The sequence below is a fragment of the Pristiophorus japonicus genome, chromosome 7 (genome assembly GCF_044704955.1).
Source record: "Pristiophorus japonicus isolate sPriJap1 chromosome 7, sPriJap1.hap1, whole genome shotgun sequence".
Classification (NCBI taxonomy): Eukaryota; Metazoa; Chordata; class Chondrichthyes; family Pristiophoridae; genus Pristiophorus; species Pristiophorus japonicus.
This window is the reverse complement of record NC_091983.1, coordinates 237,883,670-237,901,209: the sequence shown is the minus strand read 5'-3', so window position 1 is coordinate 237,901,209 and position 17,540 is coordinate 237,883,670. Positions and strand designations below refer to the sequence as shown.

At 50.6% G+C, this 17,540-nt stretch overlaps 1 pseudogene; it reads right to left on the bottom strand.

Moving 5' to 3' along the window:
- LOC139266705 (netrin-G1-like) overlaps positions 1-17,336 on the bottom strand; it is a 35,061-nt pseudogene extending 17,725 nt beyond the window's left edge.
- Between the last annotated feature and the right edge of the window lie 204 nt (positions 17,337-17,540).

The following is a 17,540-nucleotide window of genomic DNA, read 5'->3' as shown; positions in this document are numbered from 1 at the left end:
TTCAAGGGAAATATTTGCAGGGCTATGGGAAAAGAGCTGGGAGTGGGACTAATTGGGTATCTCTTTCAAAGTGCCGGCACAGGCCCGATGGTCTGAATGGCCTCCCCCTGTGTTGTGTGATCTTCTCACTCTCTGGATCACGTCAAACATCCCCAGTTACCCAGCGCTCACATAGGAAAAGAAGGAGGCCATTCGGCCCCTCGAGCCTGCTCCGCCATTCAATGGGAACATGGCTGATCTGTGACCGAACTCCATTCACCCGCCTTTGCCCCATATCCCTCAATACCATTGGTTAATAAAATCTATTAATCTCAGATTTAAAATTAACAATTGATCTAACATCAACTGCCGTTTGTGGAAGAGAATTCCAAACTTCTACCAACCTTTGTGTGTAGAAGTGTTTCCTAATTTGACCCCTGAAAGGTCTGGCTCTAATTTATAGATTATGCCCCTACTCCAAGAATCCCCAACCAGGGAAATAGTTTCTCTCTATCTAACCTTTCAGTTCCCCTTAATATCTTGAAAACTTATCAAAACACCTTCTAAATTCTCGGGAACACAACCCTAGTTTATGTAATCTCTCCTCGTAATTAGATGTTGGCCCTGATAGACTGACCTTCAGATGTTCATTGAGATTGTGTGCCAGATGTTAACTCCGATATCGTGCCCTCCAGATAATAACTGATTGAGTGCCATGCCAGATGTTATCCCTGAAAGAGTATCCCAAATGTTAACTCTGATTGGGAACACCAGATATTTACCCTGATGGAGTATCACCAAGATGATAGACTGAGAATATCCCCCAGATGTTGGCCCTGATCGAGTTCCCCAGTTGTTGCCTTGATAGAGTGCCCCAGATGTTGGCCTTGATAGAGTGTCCCCCAGATGTTGTCCCGTTGACAGCCCCCAGATGTTGGCCCCATGCTTTACCCCCAGATGTTGGCCCTGTGAGTGTCCCCCAATGTTGACCCTGTGAGTGCCCATCCAGATGTTGGCCCCGTGTGTTACCCCCAGATGTTGGCCATGTGAATGCCCCAGATGTTGGCCTGACACGGCACCCCCTGGGTGTGAAGTGTGGGGTCTGCGACTCTGGCCAGAAGGAGCGAGGAGCTCTCACCGGCCGCGAATGTCCAGGTTGGAGATGGCGTAGAAGTATTTGGAGAGGTTGTGCTGGTCAACACTGGTGGCCCCAGTGGCCGGCCGGAGCAGCCTGACCCGCAGGTCGGTCAGGGTGAAGAAGTCCCTCAGGTCCTTGGTGGTGTCCAGCTGGCCGTACAGCGAGGCCATGTCGCGGAGACCGGGCCCCCCGAACAGGGCAAAACGCTCCTGGATCTCGAAGCGGACCATCTTGTCCACCTTCCACACGTAGCCCCTGGATGATGTCCAGCACCGAGGCCGGGCTCAGATCCCGGGCGCTTCTCGGCTCCATCCCGAAGGAGGTGAGGCAGTCGGCCGCGTAGAACTGGTAGGGTTCCCACGTCCGGCCGTGGTCCAGAGACTTCTCCAGGACCATCTGCTCCGGCCGGCCCGACTCAAAGGTGATGACTATGTCCTCGGTCAGCTCGATGGTCTTGCCCCAGGACAGAGTGATATTGATCAGGAGGGGCTCGGGGAAACTCCTCCAGGAGACGCTTTGCCAAAAGGTGTTGGGAATCCGCCCCTCATCATCCAGCATCAGCTCGGGCGGGTGTGCGAGCTCGGGCGTGTGAGCATCACACTCGTTGTTGCACATGTACGGGTTCTCCTGGAAACAGAGACGGAACAACACAGGTTATGTGTTTGAGTGAGTGAGTGTGATAGAAACATAGAAACATAGAAAATAGGTGCAATAGGAGTAGACCATTCGGCCCTTCGAGCCTGCACCGCCATTCAATGAGTTCATGTCTGAACATGCAACTTCAGTACCCCATTCCTGCTTTCTCACCATACCGCTTGATCCCCCTAGTAGTAAGGACTTCATCTAACTCCTTTTTGAATATATTTAGTGAATTGGCCTCAACAACTTTCTGTGGCAGAGAATTCCACAGGTTCACCACTGTCTGGGTGAAGAAGTTTCTCCTCACCTCGGTCCTAAATGGCTTACCCCTTATCCTTAGACTGTGTCCCCTGGTTCTGGACTTCCTCAACATTGGGAACATTCTTCCTGCATCTAACCTGTCTAACCCTGTCAGAATTTTAAACATTTCTATGAGGTCCCCTCTCATTCTTCTGAACTCCAGTGAATACAAGCCCAGTTGATCCAGTCTTTCTTGATAGATCAGTCTCGCTATCCCGGGAATCAGTCTGGTGAACCTTCGCTGCACTCCCTCAATAGCAAGAATGTCCTTCCTCAGGTTAGGAGACCAAAACTGTACACAATACTCCAGCTGTGGCCTCACCAAGGTCCTGTACAACTGTAGCAACACCTCCCTGCCCCTGTACTCAAATCCCCTCGCTATGAAGGCCAACATGCCATTTGCTTTCTTAACGACCTGCTGTACCTGCATGCCAACCTTCAATGACTGATGTACCATGACACCCAGGTCTCGTTGCACCTCCCCTTTTCCTAATCTGTCACCATTCAGATAATAGTCTGTCTCTCTGTTTTTACCACCAAAGTGGATAACCTCACATTTATCCACATTATACTTCATCTGCCATGCATTTGCCCACTCACCTAACCTATCCAAGTCGCTCTGCAGCCTCATAGCATCCTCCTCACAGCTCACACTGCCACCCAACTTAGTGTCATCCGCAAATTTGGAGATACTACATTTAATCCCCTCGTCTAAATCATTAATATACTGTGTAAACAGCTGGGCCCCAGCAAAGAACCTTGCGGTACCCCACTAGTCACTGCCTGCCATTCTGAAAAGTCCCCATTTACTCCTACTTGTTGCTTCCTGTCTGACAACCAGTTCTCAATCCATTTCAGCACACTACCCCCAATCCCATGTGCTTTAACTTTGCACATTAATCTCTTGTGTGGGACCTTATCGAAAGCCTTCTGAAAGTCCAAATATACCACATCAAATGGTTCTCCCTTGTCCACTCTACTGGAAACATCCTCTAAAAATTCCAGAAGATTTGTCAAGCATGATTTCCCTTTCACAAATCCATGCTGACTTGGATCTATCATGTCACCTCTTTCCAAATGCACTGCTATGACATCCTTAATAATTTCCATCATTTTACCCACTACCGATGTCAGGCTGACCGGTCGATAATTCCCTGTTTTCTCTCTCCCTCCTTTTTTAAAAAGTGGGGTTACATTGGCTACCCTCCACTCGATAGGAACTGATCCAGAGTCAATGGAATGTGACTGTCAATGCACCCGCTATTTCCAAGGCCACCTCCTTAGACATCGTCATAGACATAGAAAATAGGTGCAGGAGTAGGCCATTCGGCCTTTCTAGCCTGCACCGCCATTCAATGAGTTCATGGCTGAACATGCAACTTCAGTATCCCATTCCTGCTTTCTTGCCATACCCCTTGATCCCCATCAGGCCCTGGGGATTTATCGGCCTTCAATCCCATCAATTTCCCCAACACAATTTCCCGACTAATAAGGATTTCCCTCAGTTCCTCCTCCTTACTCGACCCTCTGACCCCTTTTATATCCGGAACATTGTTTGTGTCCTCCTTAGTGAATACTGAACCAAAGTACTTGTTCAATTGGTCCGCCATTTCTTTGTTCCCCGTTATGACTTCCTCTGATTCTGACTGCAGGGGACCTACGTTTGTCTTTACTAACCTTTTTCTCTTTACATATCGACAGAAATTTTTGCAATCCGTCTTAATGTTCCCTGCAAGCTTCTTCTCGTACTCCATTTTCCCTGCCCTAATCAAACCCTTTGTCCTCCTCTGCTGTGTTCTAAATTTCTCCCAGTCCCCGGGTTCGCTGCTCTACACTGTCCCATCAAACACTCCCAGGGCACGTACAGCATGGGTTAGATGCAGAGTAAAGCTCCCTCTACACTGTACCATCAAACACGCCCAGGGCAGGTACAGCACGGGTTAAAGAAAACCCCAGGTGTGGACAGAACACTTTGTGCTTTTTAAATGAATTTGGGGAAGAAATAGCAGAGGCACTTATTTAATAATTAGTTCGAAAAAGGTGTCCCGAGGACTGGAAGATAGCTAACATAATACTTATATTTAAGAAGGGAGATAGAACATGTCCAGAGAACTGTAAACCCGTCAACTTAATATTGGTGGTAGGAGAAATAATGGAATCCTTACTAAAGGAGAATATAGAAGAATATTTAGAGAGCAAAAATATAATAATGAATAGTCAGCATGGAGTTCAAAAGGGAAAGTCTTGCTTGACCAACCTCATTGCATTCTCTGAAGAGGTAACAGAGAGCAGACAAGGGTAATGCAGTCGATGTAATTTATCCAGATTTCCAAAAGAGCTTCGATAAGGGACCACATAATAGACTAATGAATAAGGTCAGAGAATGCAGAGTCAGGGAGCCAGTAGCAGAATGGATAGCTCGCTGGCTTCAGGACATAAAGCAGAGAGTAGGGGTAAAGGGCAGCTATTCAGAGTGTCAGAAGGTAGAAAGTAGGGTCTCCTCATCTCCCCTTAACCTTCTCTGCTTTGAGGAGAAAATCCCAGTTTCTCCAGAGTCTCCACATAACTGAAGTCCCTCATCTCTGGGACCATTCCAGTAAATCTCGTCTGCTCCCTCTCCAAGGCCTTGACATCCTTCCTAAAGTGTGGTGCCCAGAATTGGACACAATTCTCCCGCTGGGCTCTGCCTCCACCACCCTTTCAGGCAGTGCTTTCCAGATCCTAACCACTCGCTGCGCAAAAACAATTTTCCTCAAGTCGCCTTTGGTTCTTTTGTCAATCACCTTAAACATGTGTCCTCTGGTTCTCGAGCCTTCCGTCAATGGGAACAGTTTCTCTCTATCTACTCTGTCTAAACCCCTCATGACCATGAACACCTGTATTAAATCTCCCCTTAACCTTCTCTGCTGTAAGGAGAACAATCCCAGCTTCTCCAGTCTCTCCCTGTAACTGAAATCCCCCATCCCTGGGACCAGGAACGAGCCCCAGCCTGTTCAGTCTTTCCCCATAGTTAGATCCTCTCAGTTCCCCAATCATCCTTGGGAATCGTTTTGAGCAAAATAAAATGGACTGCAAGGAGACCAGGGAGCTGACATTTGGACAGATTTCTGACATGACGACATTTTGGACGTCTTCTTTGTTTAGATTTTCCAAAGTTCATGTTCAGTGAAAGAATCTCCGACCTCTGACCTCTAGAGATGGGAAAATGAGTCTCACTGCAGCTGTCTGTTTGGGTTGGAGAGAGAGAAACGACAAAAGTTTTGTGGGCGGAATGATTGACGGGAACTTGTCTTTTTATCGCCTATTGTTAAAACAATCCCTTATTTGTGCTCAGGCCTTACCCCTGGGCTCTGTGTGTTGGACCCTCGCCCAGCCTGTGGGCCTAATGATGCTTTACCTCAGGCTGGTTTGTGAGGGAGCAGTCGGAGGTGGCAGGGCTCCCTCGGGGTCACTTCAGGTCATTGACCTTCCGCGGTAAAGCAGCGATGGACACAGCGGCAGCTCCACATGTTGTGATCTGGAATGAGCTGCCTGAAAGGGCGATGGCAGCAGATTCAATCGGGAATTGGAGAAATACTTGAAGGGGAAAGATTTACAGGGCTGTGGTGAAAGAGCAGGGAGTGGGGTTAATTGGGTAACACTTTCAAAGAGCCAGCACAGGCACGATGGGCCGAATGGACTCCTTCTTTGCTGTATCATTCTATGATGCTGTGATTCTAAGCCGGGACACTGTGTGACTCGAGGGGAACTTGGAGGTGATGGTGTTCCCAGGCACCTGCTGCCCTCGTCCTTCTAGGTGCTGGAGGTGGCAGGTTTGGGAGGTGCTGCTGAAGAAGCCTTGGCGAGTTGCTGCAGTGCATCCTGTGGATCGGACACACTGGGACTCTGCCTGACATCGGCAACACAGAATCAGCCCGACATCTTTTTCCAAATAATCAGAAAGTGGCTGTTGCAGCAATCAATAAAACTAATGCGTGTGATAAAGATGGAGAGCGCGGCAATATACAGAGATCATAGAGATTAATGAATCTACAATTGTCACAGCATCGACTAAAGGCAGTGACTCAAGCCGCATATTGGATTGGTTATTTTTAATACTCGATGTAGAAGGAATGGGGTAACATTAGTACCACAATCCTAAAGCTGTGTAAAGTATAAATGAATAATGGAACGGTGCAGATGTGACGTGCTCCTGAATTGCCGTGTCCTCGGGACATAATTAACAGCACCGTGCCCCAGCGCTACAACTGACCTCCGACTGCTCCATCACTGTGTGTCCCAGGCCGTGGTCTTTGTTGGTGAAGGAACCATAAAGGTTCAGGCTCAGTTCACCAGCCATGCCCGGCCCATCCAAACCTCGCTCACCTTCTGGTTCCTTACTCAGCCTCACCCCTCCTCACACTACCCTTTCACAAGACTTCAACCTCATCCCTAATCTGAGGCCCTTCTCACCTCATCCCACCGTTCACACATGCACTGTGAGCAGCCACGCAGATTCAAATGGACGTTTACACACATCCACACAGCAGCAGCTATTCAACCATGGAAGGCACATGTGGCACACGATGAGCTGCACACTCACTCACACCTTCTTGTGCTTCTTACTACAGGTGAAACTGGCTCACAACAGGAGAGAGCAGCAGTAGAGGGGAGCCTGACATACAAGCCCTCAGTGACGTGGAGGAGCGAGTGTCCATCCCCATGGGCACACCAGTTGGTGCGGTAGTGGCCGGAGAAGCAGCGCCCCCTGTGGACCGTGACGGTATGTGAATGCCCTTTGGCATTTCTGTGAGATCCTTGACCCTTGACAGTAAACGCTGTCCACTTCAACTGACGGGGAAGATGATGAGGAAGGTGAGGAAAGTGTGGTGCCTGTGCGGGACCCTCCATCAGTTGCATCGAGTGGGGACACCACCGTGGTGGAAGGACCAACATTCCTGGGCTTTGAAGAGCCTGAGGCTCCTGAATCCAGTGGCCTGCAGCAGCGCCCAGAGCGAGGGGAAGCTCAGGGGCCATCTCCCCGGACAGTGAGTCGACCCATCTGTCCTGCTCAGAGACAGTCAGACGTGGACCTGGACTTGGAGGCTATGTCCAGAGAGTGCATGCAAATGCACCGCGAGCCAATGGGTGCATTGGAGAAGGTCCCGCAGAGCATGGATACATTTGCCCTGAGGTTGGGGGAGACCGCCTCAAGCATTGTCCCTGCCTCTCAGCAGTTCAATGAACCCATCCTTGCCCATTTACAGAGGGAGATGGACTCAACCAGCGACAGTGGAGTCGCAGAGGGGAGAGCGCGTGCCATGGTTGATGTGGCAGCAACTATCGCATCACAGGCCCAAGCCACGCAAGGCCTTTGTGATGTGATACTGTCAATGATTGTGGCAACAACTCTCAGAACGCTGCGTTTGAGACTCAGGCTGCTCTGAGTCAGTCACAGAGTGATGCCATGCAAACACTAACTGCTGCCATCCTCTCTGTTCCCCAAAATCCAACGGGGAGGTAACGGTGCCGAAGCAGGCCAGTAATCCGCGCTCCCACATATTGCTCCAGATGTTGAGGCTCCGCCCTGGGGGAGTGGCAGTGGGCCGTGGGAAATGGAACCTGTTGTCTTTGCTCAAGATGACAGCATTCTGGCTCCCACCATTGCCACTCTGCCTTTCCACCTGCTGCGGTCTGCACACCAGCCAACCTAGACTGCTGCCGCCGATGCTGAGGCGGTGCAGTCTGCAGCCGGGCCTTCCAGGCCCAGAGCTGGTCCAATGTATCCTACTAGGCCATCTGTAGTGTCTGTGTTACACACACGCAGCCTTGCTGCAGGCAGTGGGGCAACATTGAGGAGGAGTAGGAGGTGTGGGAGGGGGTTCAGGTAAGGGGTAGCAAATGCCAGAGCTAGTCTCAATAAAAACTTTAGCCACAATGGACAGAAGGCCTCATCCTGCAAATATGTTTGTCACAATCTGGTTGCAGTTTTTGAGGCCTGCTGTTGTTGTAAGTGTATGTGCCTAATATGGCACATGGATATTGTTGAGGAATGACAAATGGCAGGGGCCTGTGTACAGATATTGTTGATGTTAATTGTGTGTTATGGTGTTTCAAGGGGCTGTTGTTAAATGTTTATTGGTTGCTGGTCAGGGGTTGTGTTGTGTTGTTGGAGAACCGATGTATGATGAGCCGCTGACATGTGGCCCTTGCATCGGCAGCAGTGCCACGGTGTCTCCTCCGTGGCTGCTGCACCTCCTCCTTTGGCTGGCCAGTCGGGGCCTCGCCTGGCTACTGTTCCTCTTTCTCCTCCTCCTGAGTTGGGGCTGCACTCCCCGCTGGTAAGGCCTTGGCCCTCATGATGGCCAAGTTGTGCAACTTGCAGCACACCACAATGAATAGCGACACCTGTTGAGGGAAGTATTGAAGGCTGCCTCCAGAGCGGTCCAGGCTTCGGAAACGCTGCTTGAGCACCCCTATTGTCTGCTCGATGTTGTTGTGAGTGGCCGCGTCTTGGATCTTTGGATCAAGACCGCTCAAAATGGAGGAGAAGCATCCGAGAAGGCGACGAACACATCGAGTCTCTTTGCCGGGAGAATGCGGAAGCCAAGTACAAACAGCAGAAGGAACGTACGACAACCCAAGCACCCCACCCACCCGTCCCTCTAACCACCATCTACCCCACCTGTGACAGAGACTGTGGATCCCACATTGGTCTCATCAGTCACCTGACAACTCATTTTAATGTGGAAGCAAGTCATCCTCGACTCCGGGGGACAGCCAAAGAAGAAGAGAAGAATTAAACATCACCATACAGCCCAGGGAGAGAGAGACACAACGGGCTCCTGCTGTGTGTGGCTGCATCAATGCGGGAAGGGAAGATATTTCAATATAAGGATCATGTATTACAGAAACTGCTCTTGCAACACTGGAGCATAAACGGAGCATCTTATGAATCATTGTTCCTTCTACAAATCCACTCACCCCTTGACATTTATTTCAGGCTTTAAGTGTTGCTGTCTCGGATTTACACTGTGTGGTGTGACGAAGAGCCTGTCGTTATCACTAACTAAACCACTCGCGATCAGCACGGTTCAGTCCCCTGGTTAATGATGTTAATTAGTGTATTATTGAGTGCAGAAGTTAGTGGCTCCATAAAGTACAATCCCGCAGAGTGCTGTCACTTCCCATCACCCAGTAATCAGGCCCTTTGTTGGAGTTAATGTTCGAGCAGAGTTGCTCAGTTAGCAGCATTTAGTGGGCCAGTGCTGAGCTGAAAGATTACATAGGATTACATATAGGATTACATAGAATATACGGCACAGAAACAGGCCATTCGGCCCAACTAGTCCATGTCGGTGTTTATGCTCCACTCGAGCCTCCTCCCGTCTTTCCTCATCTAAATCTATCCACAACCCTCTATTCCCGTCTCCCTCATACGCTTGTCTAGCCACCCCCACCGCCCCCCCCCCCGCCCCGCCTTAACTGCATCTACACTATTTGCTTTAACCGCTCCCTGTGGTAGCAAGTTCCACATTCTCACCACTCTTTGGGTACAGACGTTTCTTCTGAATTCCCGATTGGATTTCTTGGTTCTCTCTGTATCCACTCTATCAAAACCTTTCATAATTTCAAAGACCTCTATTAGATCACCCCTCAGCATTCTCTTTTCAAGAGAAAAGTGACCCAGCCTGTTCATCCTTTCCTGATATGTATACCCTCTCATTTCTGGTATCATCCATCTCCCCACGGCCCACAGTGGGTCAGGGAGAGGGTCCTCTCCCTACGGCCCACAGCTCAGGGAGAGGGTCCATCTCCCCACGGCCCACAGTGGGTCAGGGAGAGAGTCCTCTCCCCACGGCCCACAGTGGGTCAGGGAGAGGGTCCATCTCCCCACGGCCCACAGTGGGTCAGGGAGAGGGTCCATCTCCCCACGGCCCACAGTGGGTCAGGGAGAGGGTCCTCTCCCCACGGCCCACAGTGGGTCAGGGAGAGGGTCCATCTCCCCACGGCCCACAGTGGGTCAGGGAGAGGGTCCTCTCCCCACGGCCCACAGTGGGTCAGGGAGAGGGTCCATCTCCCCACGGCCCACAGTGGGTCAGGGAGAGGGTCCTCTCCCCACGGCCCACAGTGGGTCAGGGAGAGGGTCCTCTCCCCACAGCCCACAGTGGGTCAGGGAGAGGGTCCTCTCCCCACGGCCCACAGTGGGTCAGGGAGAGGCTCCATCTCCCCATGGCCCACAGTGGGTCAGGGAGAGGGTCCTCTCCCTACGGCCCACAGTGGGTCAGGGAGAGGGTCCTCTCCCCACGGCCCACAGTGGGTCAGGGAGAGGGTCCATCTCCCCACGGCCCACAGTGGGTCAGGGAGAGGGTCCTCTCCCCACGACCCACAGCTCAGGGAGATTGCCGTGAAGCCCAACTGGTTCAGTAATGTCCTTTAGGGAAGGAAACCTGCCTCTGTATCCTACCCGGGCCTATATGTGACTCCAGGCCCACACCAACGTGGTTGACTAGTAATGACCCTCTGAACTGGCCAAGCGAGACACTCAGTTTGTATCAAACTCGCTCCCAGCGGATCAAGAAGGCGGCCCACCCCCACCTTCTCAGGGCACCTGGGGATGGGCAATAAATGCCGGCCATGTCAGCATCCCCAGAATTAATTTAATAAAGGAATGGCGGTTTTAAGTCAACATCTTGCCAGGGAGCTCGATGGGATTCTACACTTTGGAATTTAATTATAAAGAACGTGAGCCGGCAGAAATGAATGTTTGTTCAAGTTAATGAAACCCAGAACTCTGCACCTGGTGTTTGTGTCTAAACATTTCAGCAATGAGAAGACCAGAGGGAGGTTTCAGAGAAAGAAACCAGACTGGGGAAAGATTGAGAATCTGCAGCAAATCTTCAATCCCACATTATTGACCGGCCTGTGTCGATCGGTCCTTATAGACCACAGCCATCGTTCATTAAACACCCAGCTTCCAATTTTAAACCGTCCGTCCCCAATGGGTGACCTCCTTCTAATGAAAGGTCCCCAATAAAGGGCCTTCTCCCCAAACTAATGTCCCCAATGCCCGAGCCTCACGGAGACTCAGGGCTTTGAGCAGGTGTTCAGGGAACCCACCGACTGTCTGTCAAACCAGATTTAAACAAACACTTTAATCCCAGGCTCATTTCAGCTCCGTCAGTCAGCAGGTTCCTGGGGGTGGGAAATAAAACAGGAGCTCGCAGACATATACCGCCGTCCGCCCCGCTCCCCACGCACTTCCACCCCGCCGCAAACTGACTGCACCGCCCGCAACAAAAACAATCTACAAAGAGCTGAATTTTGCTCAACTCTCCACTCCATGGATTGGGGCGGGGAAAATCGTCTCGCTCAGTGAGTGTGCCCCCTTTCGGTCGGAGGGCAAATTCGGCAACAGGGTGTTTCTGGTGAATGAGCCCATGTAATGTGGGAGGGGAGGAGGGAGCAAGAGTGAGAAAGAGAGAGGAGAGAAAGAGAGACAAAGACTGAATTCTAAAGCGCCATTGACTATCTCAGGATGAGAGCAGTGCAGTGCTCCCTCAGTACTGCCCCTCCGACAGTGTAGCGCTCCCTCAGTACTGCCCCTCCGACAGTGCAGCGCTCCCTCAGTACTGCCCCTCCGACAGTGTAGCGCTCCCTCAGTACTGCCCCTCCGACAGTGCAGCGCTCCCTCAGTACTGCCCCTCCGACAGTGCAGCGCTCCCTCAGTACTGTCCCTCCAACAGTGCAGCGCTCCCTCAGTACTGCCCCTCCGACAATTTAATGCTCCCTCAGTACTGACCCTCTGACAGTGCAGCACTCCCTCAGTAGTGACCCTCCGACAATGTAGTGCTCCCTCAGTACTGACCCTCCGACAGTGGAGTACTCCCTCAGTACTGCCCCTCTGACAGTGAAGCGCTCCCTCAGTACTGACCCTCCGACAGTGGAGCATTTCCTCAGTACTGCCCCTCTGACAGGGAAGCGCTCCCTCAGTACTGACCCTCCGACAGTGGAGCAGTCCCTCAGTACTGCCCCTCTGACAGGGAAGCGCTCCCTCAGTACTGCCCCTCCGTCAGTGCAGCACTCCCCCAGTACTGCACTGGGAGTCTTGGCCTGGGTTTTGTGCTCAAGTGTCTGGAGTGGGACTTGAACCCTCGACCTTGCCTGTCTGCCTCTATCTGTGTTTATAATGAAATTTGCGTGTGGCCAATACAGAGAATGGGTAACAGAGAATAACAGGAGATGGAGCCGAGACTCCTCATCATTCAAACTGCTCGATAGAAAAATCCATTCACTGGTGACAGGGTCAGGGGTCAGTCAGTCAGTGTCACAACAACAGTAAATCATTCTTCAAGCATTCTCCTGTCTGAGCTGCTAAAGTGAGTGGAACATTGTCAGAGAGCAGCGCAGTGAGAGAGCTCTGATCCAGGAATCAAGAGACTGGGAAAGTTTAATGTGCAGCCGGTTTACTGGGGACAGTGGGCAGTGAGTGAGATATTGGGCAGGGGGAAGATTCATGGGGATAAAGTCTATGGCCTCAGGTTTAATCCACTTCCTGTAGGCCTCTCCCAAACCCTCGATTTCCCGTCTGAGTAATAAAGGTTTAGTCCCAGACCCAATAGAATGGACTGCGATATTACAAAGAGAATGTTTGGCTCGTTCAGACTGAAATCCCATCTGCTGCTCGCATCTGCTGAAAATAAACTCCCTTAAAACAGGGGAAATATCACAGAATCTCACAGCACAGAAGGCCATTCGGCCCATCGTGCCTGTACCCATTCTTTGAGGAGCTATTTGAACCTGCTTCAACTAAACTCCCTTAAAACAGGGAAAAATATACTTAATAAATTTGGGAAAAAGGATAAATTTGCAAGGCTATGGGGAAAGAGCAGGGAGTGGGACTAATTGGATCGCTCTCTCGAAGAGCCGGCACAGGCACGATGGGCCGAATGGCCTCCTGCTGTGCTGTGAGATGGTGTGAACAGCTGGCGGGGGAATGGATACAGATGTTAACAATCCCGAGAGGATCAGACACAATCCCCAGGCACCAGTTTACAATCAGTTCAAACTCAGCTTACAGAAATTACCCAGAACCTCCACGTTAACATTCACCAGCTGTCACCACTCGCTGGGAATTCCAGAATTGGTGATCGGATTCAGAAATAATTAGCTGTCAGACTTTTACCCGAGCAAGGCACAGACTGTGTTTCTACAGAAGTGGTGACGATTCTCCCTTTAATTTGACTGTTCGAGCTAACCTCATAACACAGTCCCTCACCCCCTCACCCCTGGTCACACTGTGTCACTGTGCCCCATGTCATAGAAACATAGAAACATAGAAAATAGGTGCAGGAGTAGGCCATTCGGCCCTTCTAGCCTGCACTGCCATTCAATGAGTTCATGGCTGAACATGCAACTTCAGTACCCCATTCCTGCTTTCTCGCCATACCCCTTGATCCCCCTAGTAGTAAGGACTTCATCTAACTCCTTTTTGAATATATTTAGTGAATTGGCCTCTACAACTTTCTGTGGTAGAGAATTCCACAGGTTCACCACTCTCTGGGTGAAGAAGTGTCCCATCTCTCTCTCCCCTCACCCCCTCACCCCCTCACCCCCGGTGACACTGTGTCACTGTGTCCCATCTCTCCCCTACAATGAGGAGCCCACTCTGCCCGCAGTATTCCAGATGTGCCTTTCCCTCGGTGTGTGCTCAGACACTGTAAGTTTTGCTTTGCAGCACGAGAAACATTCAAATCAATGAACAAATTGGCACTGAAGTGGAATTGGAGGCGAATACTTTGAGCTGGTGCCAGAGATTAATCAAATTGGGGATTACAGACCAGCGGGAGATTCTATTTCCAACACGGAGATCGATGAGCATTAACTGGTGCCTTTTGGTCGAGAAGAACTAAAACAAACAATCATATCTGCTCCATCACCAAGACCACCTATTTCCACCTCGGTAACATCGCCGGTCTCCGCCCCTGCCTCAGCTCATCTGCTGCTGAAACCCTCACCCATACTTTGTTCCCTCCAGACTCGACCATTCCAATGTTCTCCTGGCCAGACTCCCATCTTCCACTCTCTGTAAATTTCAGCTCATCCAAACCTGTGCTGCCCGTATCCTAACACACACAAGTCCTGTTCCCCCATCGCCCCTGTGCTCACTCACCGACGTTGTTTCCCAGTCCGGCAACACCGAAGTGGCAAATAACATTTGTGGTCCACACCTGGAAGGCAATGATCATCTCCAACAAGCCAGAGTCCAACTACCTCTCCATGACATTCAACGGCGTTACCATTGTCGGATCCCCCACTATCAGCATCCTGGGAATCACCATTGACCAGAAACTTAACTGGACCAGCCACATAAATACTGTGGTACAAGAGCAGGTCAGAGGCAAGTATTCTCGGCGAGTGTCTCACCTCCTGACTCCCCAAAGCCTTTCCACCACCTACAAGGCACAAGTCAGGCGGGTGATGGAATACTCTCCAATTGCCTGGATGACTGCAGCTCCAACAATACGCAAGAAGCTTCACACCATCCCGGACAAAGCAGCCCATCCACCACCTTAAACATTCACTCCCTCCACCACCGGTGTACCATGGCTGCAGTGTTTACCATCTACAAGATGCACTGCAGCAACTCACCAAGACTTCTTCGGCAGCACCTCACAAACCCATGGTCTCCATGCGAACACCACCACCTCCACGTTCCCCTCCAAGTTACACCGCATCCTGATTGGGAAATATATTCAATGTTCCTTCATTGTCACTGGGTCAAAATCCTGAACTCCCTTCCTAACAGCACTGTGGGAGTACCTTCACCACACGGACTACAGCGGTTCAAGAAGGCAGCTCATCACCGCCTTCGCAAGGGCAATTAGGGATGGGCAATAAATGCTGGCCTTGCCAGTGATGCCCACATCTCAGGAACAAATAAAAAACTGAAGGATGTGCCTGGGACTGAGTCTCCCAGCAGGACCGGCAGTATCTCCCTCTGCCCAGTCTCAAAGCCCATGGAGGGATTGGAAGTGCGGTTCTGTGGATTACTGGTCCAGTCACAGAAGCCCTGCACCACCGTGCCCCGGTACATTTGATCACAACAGTTTATGACCAGGAATTCGTGTCTTTGCACCAAGGTTACAGCCACAGTCTGAATACATTCTCACCCTGGAGTCTTTCTGTCTCACTCACCCACTCACATTCAACACACAATCAGGGAACACTAGTTCAGGAGTCGGGACACATCGGGAAAGAAGGAGCGAGTACACCTGTCAAATATTGTTACATATTAAAAAAAGGCCGATAAATTCAGCCGCGTTTTTATCGGTGAAAGAAAAATGATTGCGATTTCAAAAAGTCCTTCATTGTCTGTGAAGCGCTTTGGGTCGTCCTGAGGTGTGAAACTGAGACAGTAACATCTAGTGTGGTTTCACTGGGTCCGGGCCCTGTTTCACACACAGCTCCCATAGTGGGATATGGGACAACTGGAAGTTTACCTCAAAGACTCGTAGTATTTTTACAACAGATTACTAATTGAGCTGGAGAATAATTCCCTCTGATAAACTGCATGTTCTGCAATAAATTATACATTTTCAATTATTGCTGAAACATACGGCTGATTATTAAACCAGGTGTTTCCCCTCGAACAATGATGCAGGAACCAATTATCCTGAGGAGATGATTCACTCAACAAGAGCATCATTAATATTTAGAAAGAGGCTTGAATTTACATCTCAAGGACATATTCCTCACTGGGGATATTGGGCAGGGCTCAGGCACAATGGGACATATTCCCCACTGGGGATATTGGGCAGGGCTCAGACACAATGGGGCATATTCCCCACTGGGGATATTGGGCAGGGCTCAGACACAATGGGACACATTCCCCACTGGGGATATTGGGCAGGGCTCAGACACAATGGGACATATTCCCCACTGGGGATATTGGGCAGGGCTCAGACATAATGGGACATATTCTCCACTGGGGATATTGGGCAGGGCTCAGACACAATGGGACATATTCCACACTGGGGATATTGGGCAGGGCTCAGACACAATGGGACATATTCCCCACTGGGGATATTGGGCAGGGCTCAGACACAGGGGTCAGGAGCTCCAGGGGGTGTTTATAAACATTCAACCTCCCTCCTCACGTCTATTTCCGTGTCTAATTTTACAAACACTGCCACCCCTTACGGTGCAACACTGGGAAGCAGCGAGTTTTGTGGTTTACGTGTCCTGACCTTTCCTGTTCAGCCCAGCAGTTTGACTTCTCCTCACAGTTCCAGTAAATGCAACTTATCAGACTGTTATTCCATCCCCATATCTCCTCCTTCACCAAGCCCGCCTACTTTCACCTCCGTGATATCGTCTGTCTCTGCCACTGGCTCAGAGCTGTCCAGTTAGTCCCACTCTCCTGCTCCTTCCCCATAGCCCTGTACATTTCTCCTTTCCCAGTATTTATCCAATTCCCTTTTGAATGTTATTATTGAATCTGCTTCCACCTCCCTTTCAGGCAGCACATTCCTGATCATAAAAACTCGCTGCATTAAAACATTCTCCTCATCTCCCCCCTTGGCTTTTTTGCCAATTATCTGAAATCTGTGTCCTCTGGTTACTGGCCCTCCTGCCACTGGAAACATTGTCTCCTTATTTACTCTTTCAAAACCCTTCATGATTTTAAACACCTCATCAAATCTCCCCTTAACCTTCCCTGCTCTGAGGAGAACAATCCCAGCTTCTCCAGTCTCTTCACATAACTGAAGTCCTTCATCCCTGGAAACATTCCATTAAAATTCCTCTGCACCCTCTCCAAGGCCTTGTCATCCTTCCTAAAGTATGGTGCCCAGAATTGGATACAATACTCCAGCTGGGGCCTAACCAATGATGTATAAAGGTTCACCATGACTCCCTTGCTTTTGCACTCGATGCCTCTATTAATGAAGCAAATGTAGGAGTTTGGATGGAATTCACTTTGATAAAGGCCGTTCAGTGAGCGCCCATTCACAGCGCGACACATAACAGAGGCTGTCTCAGAAAGGCTTCTACTCACCAGCGTGCAGTACATCTCGGGGGTCTCTCCACACGTACTGTCAGAGGGATCCAAGCTGACCTTCAGTGTCCTGGTGAGCAGGGCGGCCTCGGGCTGGCAGGCCATGTAATCCCAACTCATGGCCTGGTCCCAGTGAAGCTGGGCCTTACACAGGTCGTAGTGACCCCAGGACTGGAAGTGCTGCGCGGCGAGAGACAGGGCCGCCCAAAGGGCCTGAAGGGGCAACAAACCGGACAGACGCATCGCTCCGACTGGACCGCGCTCAGAGAGGGGCCATCTCGATACGTCTGGTGGTGATTCAGTGAGTCCCTCCTCCGACTGGACCCGCTCAGAGAGGGGCTATCTCGGTCCGTCTGGGGGAGATTCAGGGGGTCCCTGCTCTGACTGGACCCGCTCAGAGAGGGGCAATCTCAGTCCATCTGGGGGTGATTCAAGGGGTCCCTGCTC